Below are 11,239 nucleotides of genomic sequence, written 5' to 3'. Positions count from 1 at the left end.
CAAAGCTACCTTCTGCCCGGGAGGGAAAAAAAGAAAAAAAAAAAAAAACAATTAAAAGGCCCTACTGCTAAATCTGCGTATCTTTTGCCCTTTGCCTCATGGTTGGTGTTTGGTAAATTTTAAGACTGCCACAGGTACAAGGGAGTGAAACCGGTTCTTTCCCTTCTTGGTTTGGCCAAACTGTAAATAAACCCATTTTTCTTTACCAACTTCTGTTTATTTCTCTTTTTTTGGCATACAAGGCACCTAAGACAGGAAGTTATGAATCTGAGTTTCTGGTTGACTCCCAATCTTGAGGTAGTGAGTAGCCTGAGGTCTGGGCTTAGTTGTGTAAACCTTAAGGCCTGCAGGGTCCCTGGAGGCTGCCAGTTTAAGACAATGTAAGTGTGAGGTTCTTCTGTGCTCCTCACACTTCCCGTATGTTGATAAGGGTCTGAGGGCTCTCACGTCATAATGCTGTGTGTGCTACAAATACCAACGATTTCCTGGGGTCTGAGATTTGTATGCCGATAGCATTTGAGTTGGAGAATGGCAGGAAGACTTGCCTTGCTATTTTCCCAGGAGAGATTTGGGCGGGTGAAGACAAGCATGTAGATTTTATAGTGCTGTGGAAATCACAAATATCACCAAGGCAGTCAATCACCATCCAAAGACAAGGGAAGATGTCATTGTTTGCCCCAGTACGAGTTCTACTAACCCCAGTAGGTGTGAAAAATGGTACTGAAATGAAGGAAATTGCCTGAGTGAGGCTGTTAGACGAGGAGGGGAAGGCTTGCTTAATTAAAGCGCAGTTTAATTATTGTTATAACTTAAGGCAATGGTGTGCTGCGCAGTAAGATGGGAGTGTGATAGGTCTGTGCCTAGTTGAGCAACAATTAATTTCAGATCATTGGGCTGGAGTTGGAAAGGCGTGATTAAACACAGGAGTAGGCTGAGAAATGAATTGCCAAGGAAGTTCATTTTTTTAACGGAATGAAAAAGAGTCAAAAAAGAACTGGAAAAAAAAATTACCAGGCTGCTGCCTTTTAGAGCAAGATAGGAAGATTCTCTTTGGGTCAGAATAAGGGTCGAGGCTCAGTTCTGGCTCTGCATCTTTGATGGAATCCCCGGTGCTCTCGGGTTCGGCTCGGCAGAAAGCCATTCAGGAGGACCCGAGGATCCTGAGCCTGACTTCTGCTTGGTTCTCACCCTGCTCTGAGTCTCCAGGGCACCTCTGTGGTCCCGAGCCTGGCCACAGAGTCCCAGTGTCTGTACTGGGTCCTTTCCCTCTTCTGCTTTCTGAGGACATTCTCCAACCAGCACTTCAGTTTCCCAGTTCTGTTTTCATTTGTCAACTATGAGGAAAACTTCTCATTTCTTGCTCACTGCACGATAAAGCTTTAAGATAAGGCAACACATAAGGTATCAGGAAGGGAAGAAAGAGACTTCTCTAGGCAAGCGTGACACAGAGAATAGGAATACAACACACCCACCACTTTTCATTTAAGAGAAGCGTGCAAGCGTACAAACCAACTGAGGAAGAGATGTCACTGACACACTCAGGAGGGAAAGGAAGCCGTGCACGCACATGTATGTGTACATGCATGGGTATCGATGTGTGCGAGTGTATATGTGTGTGTGCACACATACATGTGCAGGCGTATGTTCACCCCATTAGAGAATCCAGAACATTCCTATATTCCCTGTACTCCAATGTGTTGTTTTAACATGTTTGGCAGTTTGTTTTCTCCCTTCCTGCCCCTTCTCCTCTCTTTTTCTACCTTTCCTTCTCCCCCATCACCCTCCCCTCCCCCACAAAGAGCTTTCTCCTAGAAAGAACTGTTTCTTAGTCCTTGTATTCTATGAGATTGGCATTTTTGAAAGAAACAGAACAGTCACCCCACAGGATATTCTTTTGTTTGTTTTTTCTTGTTCGTGAGTTCTTCCTTATAGGTTCCTGTTACACATGGATGGCCTCATTATCATAAAATTGATGCCCTGTCCATGGGGCACTGGATCAGGAGTCATAAAGAGCACCTCTGTCCTTGTTACTATTTGTTCAAGTGCTCGAATAATCTGAATGTTCCTTTTCCTTTACAGTCTGTGTGTTAGGGTCTATGTGGTGATGCTCGTGGTCTGTCTCTATGACAGCACCACACTGTCTTAAGTATGCGGATGTTACAGTGAGTTTTATGACCAGGAGGCCTGATGTCCTTCATGCCTTCCCCTTTTCACTGTGTCCCTAGTGATTCTTACATGTTTATTTTCTTTGTGTGAACATTGATGTTACCTATCTACCCACCACAAAGAGAAGTTCTTTGTGTTGTTTAGTGATTATATTATATTTCAGCCTAACCTAGAAAAAAACCTCACTTTTTAATTATGAAGACAGGTTCAATCCAAGAAAAAAAAAAAGAAGCACCTTCATTTAGGAATATTTTCATTTTCCCAATCCAACTGAATTAGCCTGCTCTGATTCAAGCCAGGGGAGTGTGAGATAGAGCAAATTACAAGCAGTACATGGACACCAACACATCCTCCTCTCTCAGACGCAAGCTTATGCGACCCACATACACAATTTCACTTGAGCAGAAAAGTGTGGGAGAGAGCCTAACCCTGCGCACTGAGCTGTAAACCTTTAACTTTCTTTACAGAATAAAAGGAAAGAAATATGGGAAGCTTGACTGTGTACAAGATTTGTGATTTGGAAGCTCCTTAAAAATTCAGGATGTTATTCTAGTCCTGCAAGCATTGACCCCAGATGAGAAAAAAAAAAAAAAGCGTCTCAAGAAAGGATGGAGGGACGGGAGCTGAATTGCTGATGATTCTGTACCGAATAGTTTTATTTCTGCATGCGGAGGTCAGCAACTCTGAGCAAATTATTTCCATATATGAAAACTCATTATTTCTCGGAGACAAGTAACTTCATGCTCACAGAATCAGCCATTTGTTCTTGTGGTACGACTCCTCAGAGGAATTTTATTTTAAAGCTGTTATGTTTTCAATGGACCTTTGAAATCACTGCCACTCAGTATCAACGTACTATCATGCTTTGGGTCATTTGATGGATTACATGACTCACTGTGACTTAGGGAGATCATAGAGATCTCATGGTTGGTCAGAGACAGAGGTCACAAGATTACTGACTTCTCTTGCTGTGGACCATCAAGCCAAACAAGAACAAGAGCATAAAAGACATTGTTTCATGGTACAGAGTCCTTCACCAGAGAAGTGAGCCATCAGAATTACACGCTCCCACCCATTACAATAAAATCCAAGAACCTTGAATGCTGTGGACTCTTGGTTTGGGCTAATTTTCCCTCTGGGATATCATTTTCTTATCAACACCTTACTCACTCATTTTCCTCATGAATCTGTATTTCTGTTCCCAGTTCTTTCTTTGTTCCTTAGCCTAGTTTTAATACTCTCCTAAGTTTAAATATTCTCCTCCAGGGTCAGACACACATAGATTTATATCCTGTCCGTGCCATGGCCTGGTTGAGTGGACTCTTTTGCCTCCAGCTTCTTACCTGTAAAATGGGATAATATTGGTGACTGGAAAACAACCAACAAAAATTCCATTAGCCAAAATGATTCCATCTATTTTTTTTTTTTTTTTTTTGCTTTTTTGAGAAAGGGTTTCTCTGGTTCTGGAGCCTGTCCTGGAACTAGCTCTTGTAAACCAGGCTGGTCTTGAACTCACAGAGATCTGCCTGCCTCTGCCTCCCAAGTGCTGGGATTAAAGGTGCGCCACCACCGCCCGGCCTTCCATCTAGTATTATTATAGCTGTTTTGTGTGTGTGCTTGTCTCCTTTTGGTGTGCGTGTTCTGGTGTGTTCTGGGGAGTCCAGTGTCAAGGGATGGCCTTTGCCAAATTGACATACAAACATACCACTTTAAGGCACACTCTTTCCTTTCTTGTCCCCAATATCTTATGTGTACCATAATATAAGTGCAACACAACTTAAAGAGCTCCACAGTTTTTAAATTTTCCAAGGTTTAAAATGTCTGAGATCTTTGAGGCTGGAGAGACAGCTCAGTGGTAAGAACGTCTGCAGCTCTTGCAGATGAAGTTGGTCAGCTCCCAGCACCCATGTTGGGTGGCCACAACCACCTGGAACTCTAGCTCGAAGGTCTCTAAAGTTCTCTTTTGGCCTCCCATCCACATGCCATATACTCACACAGACATACACAGAAGAGTCCATGAATTCTTCAACACCAGAAGCAAACATGGTGGCAGAGGGCAGGCTCTTTTGAAAGCCACTGTTGGGAAGCTACATTTTAACAATAGACAGGAGGAGAAGCCAGAGGACCCTTTAGATATCCAGGAGGATCTTGACTACAGACGCCATGCAGCTGGCATCATTGAGTCTAACAATGACATCACCTAGTTTGAACTGTCTAGCAAGATTTAGGACAGCTCATTTTATAGGTGAATAATAACTTCAAGTTACAGATGAATAATACATTTCTGATTAGAGGATCTCTAACTTGAGTGTCTCCTCCCAAAGTTATATGTTGAGAATTTAATTCTTAATGCTACAGTAGAAATGTACTAAGATTCTCTCTCTCTCTCTCTCTCTCTCTCTCTCTTTCCACACACACACACACACACACACACACACACACACAATGATACAGCAAATGCAGACCTCCACTACCTTGGCCTTCCAGACTCTAGAGCTACAGGCTGAAGGTCTCTGATAAATTACTCTGTCTATCTGTCCTAGCAAATGGACAGAGGTCATATGCAAAGCACTGAAATTGCCTGTTCCTTGCCATGCTGTTTGATCAGGTACCTTTACTGATGTCAAAACACGGGTTGGGTAGCTCTGGATCCCCACAAGTTCCCCGTTTTCCAAGTCTGCCTCCCTAGAATCAATCATCGAGCAGTCATCAAACTTGGTGTTGACCTTGAAAGAAAAAGGCCAGGAGAAGAATGTTTGATTGAAAACAGGGGGATTGCAGGCTGTCTGACTGTCAGATGCTTCAAAATGGAATTTACCTTGGTGATTTAACAATAGGCCAGTGTCTGGCCCTGAATTTTTCAGGTTCAGAAACGGAGAAAATTGGTTTTGTCAGCATCGTGAGGTAAGATCAGTTTATCAGACCCTCAGCCATGCTAACCAAGTTCGCAAGAGAGGGACGTATAAATCAAAATGCCATTTTATTAATTTATATCGACAAGCAAAATCAGTCCCGAGATCAGACACTCATTCTGCTTGGAGCACACTCTCTCCCTGTGGTGAAATCTAGGTGGGAAGTCAAATTATCATCAGAAGACAGCCGGGTGAGCTGGAATTAGAGCAAGCAGAGGCGGCTGGCTGGCTGCCTGACTGCAATGTTAAATGAAGGCGATACAGCACTGGCCACCACAGGGAAACACCTGGAGGGATCTAGGGACCCGGATTCTGCAGCTAGGCCGATGTTCAAGCACAGGCCCGAGTGCACACAACTCCTTCATTCCTGTGGGCACTGCTCTGTCCTGTGCTGACCACACTTATTGTGCTGGACATGTTATTTCTTTAGCAGGGTCGATTCCATTGATCGGTTACAGCCCACTTCTCCCTTTGTAGGAGTCTCCCTTTTGCCTCATCTGCCAAGTAGGGCCAGGACGATTGTCTCCGAGTGACCTTAACCTATCTTCAAGGTCAGCAGGAGTTGCTGTATTCTGCTGAGGTTAGGAGATTCGGTGAGTCACCAAACAGCCCCACCACCCCGTCCCACAGCTTTGCTTGACACCTTCAAGCCAGGTTAGTTTGGGCAGAAGAGGCTAATGAACTGATAATGAGGGTGATCAATATGTTTATCTGAGGACAGGGGCTGCCTCATGTTCCTAAACAATTTACGACCTAAGTTAAACCCAGAGTAAAGGCTGGAGCTATAGGTATCTTCTGGGGGGGGGGGGGGAGTCATCATTCAAATGTATTTTAAGAGCTCAAGATGTGAGGTGTTGCCTCCATGAGTGTGAAGAAATGCCCCGAAGCTAGCAGATTGGGTTTGATCTGTGGGGAGAGAGGCGATAACCGTTTTGGATGTCACCCCTTTATCCTAAAGCGTCCTGTCTTCCCCAACCCATCTCTGCCCTCGACACCTCCCTGACAGATAGGGTGACCCCTTATCACCCCGCATTAGGAGCCTGTCAAATACTAGATTCTTGGATTCATGATTGCTCTTGCTGTTGTGACTGGATACTTGACAGGAAGCAACTGAAGGGAGGAGAGGTATATTTTTGCAGTCTGAGGTGATGCCCTTCATGGGGGCAGCAGCAGCAGGCAGCCACATAGTGACAAGGGCACATGGCAACCGCCGACTCACATCTTAAGAGACCAGAGGCAGCTGAAGAGGAGTGCTGGCTCTCTACGGGCTTTCTCCTTCTTCCCATTTTATTCGATGCCAGACTCTAGGTCACAGGATGCTGCTGCCCACATCCAGGGCGAGTAATTCCCCGTTAGTGAATCTTCTCTGGAAATGTTCTCCCACACAAATTCCAAGGTGCGCCTTATTAATGCCCTAGACTTTTATTAATCCAATCAAGTTGACAAGCTAAATTAACTGTCACAACTTTGTTCTAAGCATCTAAGTCATTTCTTTAACAGTTATAACCATCTCTGAAATCTGTCACTATCATTACAGATGAGACAGAGAGGTTAAATAAGTTCCCCCAAAGTCACTAGCTCATGTGAAATAAATACCCGTTGTTGTACTCTGATGATAAAATTTGGGCTAAAGCTGCTTCCTTCTTGTCGCCAATGACAACCTGACTTAGGAGGTAAACTAAGTTACTCTAGTACTTTCTCAATCTCAGTTGAGTTTCAGCCAATCGGAGACTACTGACTGATCAGACCATGTCCATATAAGGCAAGTCCCACATTACACTGTGCACAAACAAGCCTGATTACAGCCAATCAGATTGCTTCTGTTTGCTTCTTCCTTTTCTCTGCTCATAAACATGGCTTCCACATGTGACTGGGGCTCTGGTTCCGAATGTTCTTGCTCTATAATCTCTTCCTTGCTCAAATAAACTTTGCTAAATTTAATTTACCTCAGATTTTTCTTTAACCTTAAGCGGTGACTCCGTACACTAAGGTTGACTACCTACTGATCCACAATGCTAAGCAAAGCCAGATTTCTTTAAATGCCTTCAAACCACTCCATATTAAGTCTTAGCTGAAGAAATCTATTTAAAAATTAGAGTTCATGAGTAATAATGTAAATTTCTCCGAGCCACATATCCTTGTTAAGTCATTTGTGTTTCCGAAATTTAGTTTGTTTAATCGGAGGAGATCCCCTCAGATCTGTATATCCCCATCCAATTTCATCCCTGTGAGTTTTATTTCATGACCATTACTTTTGATTTATATTTTTTATGGGTTTTTAAGCAATCTGCCATTTTATTGGAGCTCACTGATTCAGTGAAGTTGGACTCACTGACTCAAGTGGACTGGCTGGCCAGCAATTCAAGAACTCCCCTGTTTCCTTGTGTTTAGTATCAAGATTGCAGGTGGGTGACCGCCATGCTTGCCCCTTTACATATATGCCCGGAATCTGAACTCAGGTCTTCCTACTTGCAGGGTTAAAGCATTTTACTAATGGATCTATCTTCCTGGCCTTTATATTGCTTCTTTAAGTGACATCTAAAAGGGTCTCACTTTCTTTCGATTAAAGAATTGGCTCTGGGGGCAGGGGATGGCCCCATCAGTAAAGCACCTGCTGAGAAAGCATTAGAGCCCGGAATGGGACCCTTGGAACCCATGGGAAAAGTGAGGTGTGCTTGTGTGTGGTTGTGACTCTAGCAGGGAAGCAGAGGCAGGCAGAGGCACCAAGCTCTCTGGCCACACATGCAAGTCAACTGGTGAGCACTGGGTTCAGTGAGAGACTCTGTCTCCAAAGGCAGGGCGGAGAGCGGTCTAGGAGGTCATTGGTAATGACCATCAGTCTCCGCATTCACCTGAATGCATGTGTGCATGCATACACATAACACTACACACACACACACACACACACACACCTGTCTTCTGTAATATGAAGTTTATAGTCAAGGATCGAGATATTCTGAAGGGCAATTTAAGGAAGTATTTTATGGCTTTTGTTGCCTGCATGGATGAGTTTTCCCGCACCCTGGAGCTTTTAAATTAGTTTTAAAATAACCAATGACATTAAACAGATACTTCTGTTTAACAGTGCTGCTTAACAAACGGCCCCTAAAGGGTGAGTGACAGGAGCAGTCCTGTGTCCTTACAGCCTGTGGATCAGATGCCCTGAGCAGGCTGACTCAATCCCGTGTCTGTTTTCAGAGCAGGCTCAGCTTGGAGAGACTGCTGCTCCCTGGGTCTGTTTGTACTGGAGCCTGAGCTAAAAGATAGCAAGGTCCCTAGGGGAACTGTTCCTGGAGATGGCGTAAGTGCAGGAGGCCCAGGGGCAGAGACAAATGCTTTTGAAGGGCTGTGGTGGGCAGAATCTTGCCCTGCAAAGATGTATTGCACTCTGAGTCCCTGCCTACATCTTACCAGCGAATATAACCTCATTTGAAAATGCGGCCTTTGCTGCTGTAGTCACATTGGGGTGACGTCATCACGGAAAAATGTGGGCCCTAATCCAATGTCTGGTGTCCTCACAAAAAGAAAGAAGCTTGGACACAGACGCCCAGGAAGACGGTCATGATGGTGAAGGCAGAAAGTGGAGATTTGTTGGCACAACCAAGAATGGTCAAGGATTACTGGTCACCAGCACAGGGTGGGAGGGAACTGGACCAGACTCCCTGAACCCATCAAAGGATGGATATTGCCTGAGTCTGTCCTGCAGAGCTCCGAGAGAATGGGTGTGTGTGTGTGTGTGTGATTGTATGTGTGTGTGTGTGTGTGTGTGTATGTGTGTGTGTTGTTTTAAGCAACAATTTGTATTAATATGTTATGGTACCCTTGAGACATGAATATAGGATGTAAAGCTAACCCTTTTGGCCATATTCTACTGACCAGCGCAGGTTGCACAGTTGAGCTGAAAGCTGAGGCTCATAAAGACTGTGTTGGATCTCTGCATAGCCAGGTGGTGGATGGAAGGAGGGAGGGGAACTGGGGATCTGAATCAGGCTGCCACATAGGAGGATTCGGATTTGTGTTTGGAAGCATCTTCACATAGGATGCTAGCATCCATGCCTTAAGAGCATAGATGCTGCAGTAAGAGAGAGTTGAATTCTTGTTCTAAGAGTTGAGGTTCCTTGATCTTAGGTGAATGGCATGACCTTGAAACAACAGCTCCTTCATTTGTGCTCCGAGAGCAATAACAGTGCCCCTCTCATGAGGTTCATTAATACTGCTCGAGTGGGCGTCTGCGAAGTGTTTATTTCAGCGATGGACATGAAGCACTCCAAACGCCCCATCAACAGTAGCTAGTGCCATATCATCTCTGCATTAACAGAGCAGTAGGAACTTGGAAACTCAGCAAGGAGTGTTCTGTTAGGGCTTTAGGTTAGAGCTGGATGAAAGGAACACAAGTTACGCAAGGGAAACTTTCACATTTTCATTTGTGCAGCATCATGTTAGATATGCTAATGATCCTTTGAGTAGGCGTGGGTTCTATCTCAGGAAGAGAAGACGAGCTTGTTTGCCTAGAGAATAGCCAGCTTCAGAGGACTTAAAGCTGTGTATAAAAGGATGAAGTAAAGCTCCTAGCTATAGAGGAAGGGGATATGGAGAATTTGTATGGTGATGGGAACTGGGGAGGGTTATGAAGATACCAGTCTAAGCTTTGGCACCTGTTTGATAACATACTTAGTCTTGGAATTAAGCAGACATGACATGGAGGTGTCATGTCAAAGACTTGACTATCTCATCCACAGGTTGGAACTCAGAATGTAGGTCTGAGTACGGAATGGTTAAGGTTACATTTTTTTAAAAGTTATGTTTTTAATTATCGTTTTAATTGTACAAATTAGTGGAGCTGGCTAACCCTCCTGCTTCGATCATTGCACACTGCTGACTTACATTGACTGTGCTGTAGCAAGAGGAGCCAGCTTGTGAGAAGGGGTGGTGTGGCTCTGTGCATTTAGATGCCTGATGTGGTGGGGTAACCTTTAATTCCAGCATTGGAGAGGCAGAGGCAGGAGGATCTCTGTGAGTTCCAGGCCAGCCAGGGTTGCATAGTGACACCCTGTCTCCAACAAGCAAACAAACGAACCAACAAGCAAACAAGGAAATATTTGCTTTCTAAAGGAGCTACAACCCAAGGAAACAGAGTACCCACGGGTGAGGTGGAAGAGAGACATGACTCATTTTTTCTTTATTTCTTTTTTAATTTTTAATGATGGAAACAAAAATGTACCTAAAAGTGAATCTCCTGGAAAAACCATTTGTTCTTCCCTGTGTTGTGTCTGACCTTGGTCTCCTGCCTGGCCTTGAATTTCAGTGCTGGGTCTCTAAAGATGTTCTTGTTGACAATCGTTTTGCCCAAGGGGATGTCCACAGAGGACCTCCTGGAAATGAGGTGGCTATAGTTACAGACTGTCGCAAAAGATGTGATCTTTGATCTCTTGCTGATTTTCTCCTTCCATGGTAACTGTCACTTCTCGGGGATAGTGGTGAATTTCAGCCACCAGGACATGACTCTGAGGGCGGTCTGAGGTGCCTTTATCAATTCTCTTCATGATGATGGATTTGTGTCCAGAATGCATCCAGCCAGGACCAGCACCACATTCCCAAGTTCCATCAATTTGCCCTTTTCAACAGCAAGCAGTTGGCACCCAGAAGAAAGGAAAGAAGAACACTTCCCATTAACCTTTCACCTCGTGGAGCTTCGGCTTCACTCTTGAGTCAGTTTTGTTTTTGTATTGAACATTTCTGTATGTCACATGATCAGATAAATGAAAGATTAACCTGTGCTTTTAGCTGCTAACAGATTCAGTGATGGCCAGGAGACACATGTCCTCTTCCTGAGCTGAAAACAATTTGTTGGGGAAGTAAATAATATAAAGTTAAAAAAAAATCTGCTGAAGTTTTACACTTCATTGGTGTGTGTGTATGTGTGTGTGTGTGTGTGTGTGTGCGTGAGAGAGAGAGAGACTCTGTCATACTGTCATAATCCTAAACTATCAGTAAAGTTAATCTTTCCGTTTTAAATGGCAAAGAAATGGCTTGAACTCAAAGTACTTGTATAGCATGCCTTTATTTAAAATCATGGCTGGGATGTTGCTTAGTAGTAAAGAGATTTCCCAGCATGTATGAGGCTCTGAGTTTGATTCCACATCCCTGCCAAGGAAAATCAT

General features: G+C 44.1%; 1 pseudogene; it reads right to left on the bottom strand.

Annotated features, from left to right (window-relative positions):
* Window positions 1-10,299: 10,299 nt before the first annotated feature.
* On the bottom strand, window positions 10,300-10,686 carry LOC121462405 (annotated as a pseudogene).
* Between the last annotated feature and the right edge of the window lie 553 nt (window positions 10,687-11,239).

The sequence above is a fragment of the Microtus oregoni genome, unplaced genomic scaffold (genome assembly GCF_018167655.1).
Source record: "Microtus oregoni isolate MIOR12 unplaced genomic scaffold, Mior012 000024F_ref0000369, whole genome shotgun sequence".
In the NCBI taxonomy this organism is placed as follows: domain Eukaryota; kingdom Metazoa; phylum Chordata; class Mammalia; order Rodentia; family Cricetidae; genus Microtus; species Microtus oregoni.
Note: the sequence above shows the minus strand (reverse complement) of the source record. Positions and strands in the feature narration are given on the sequence as shown.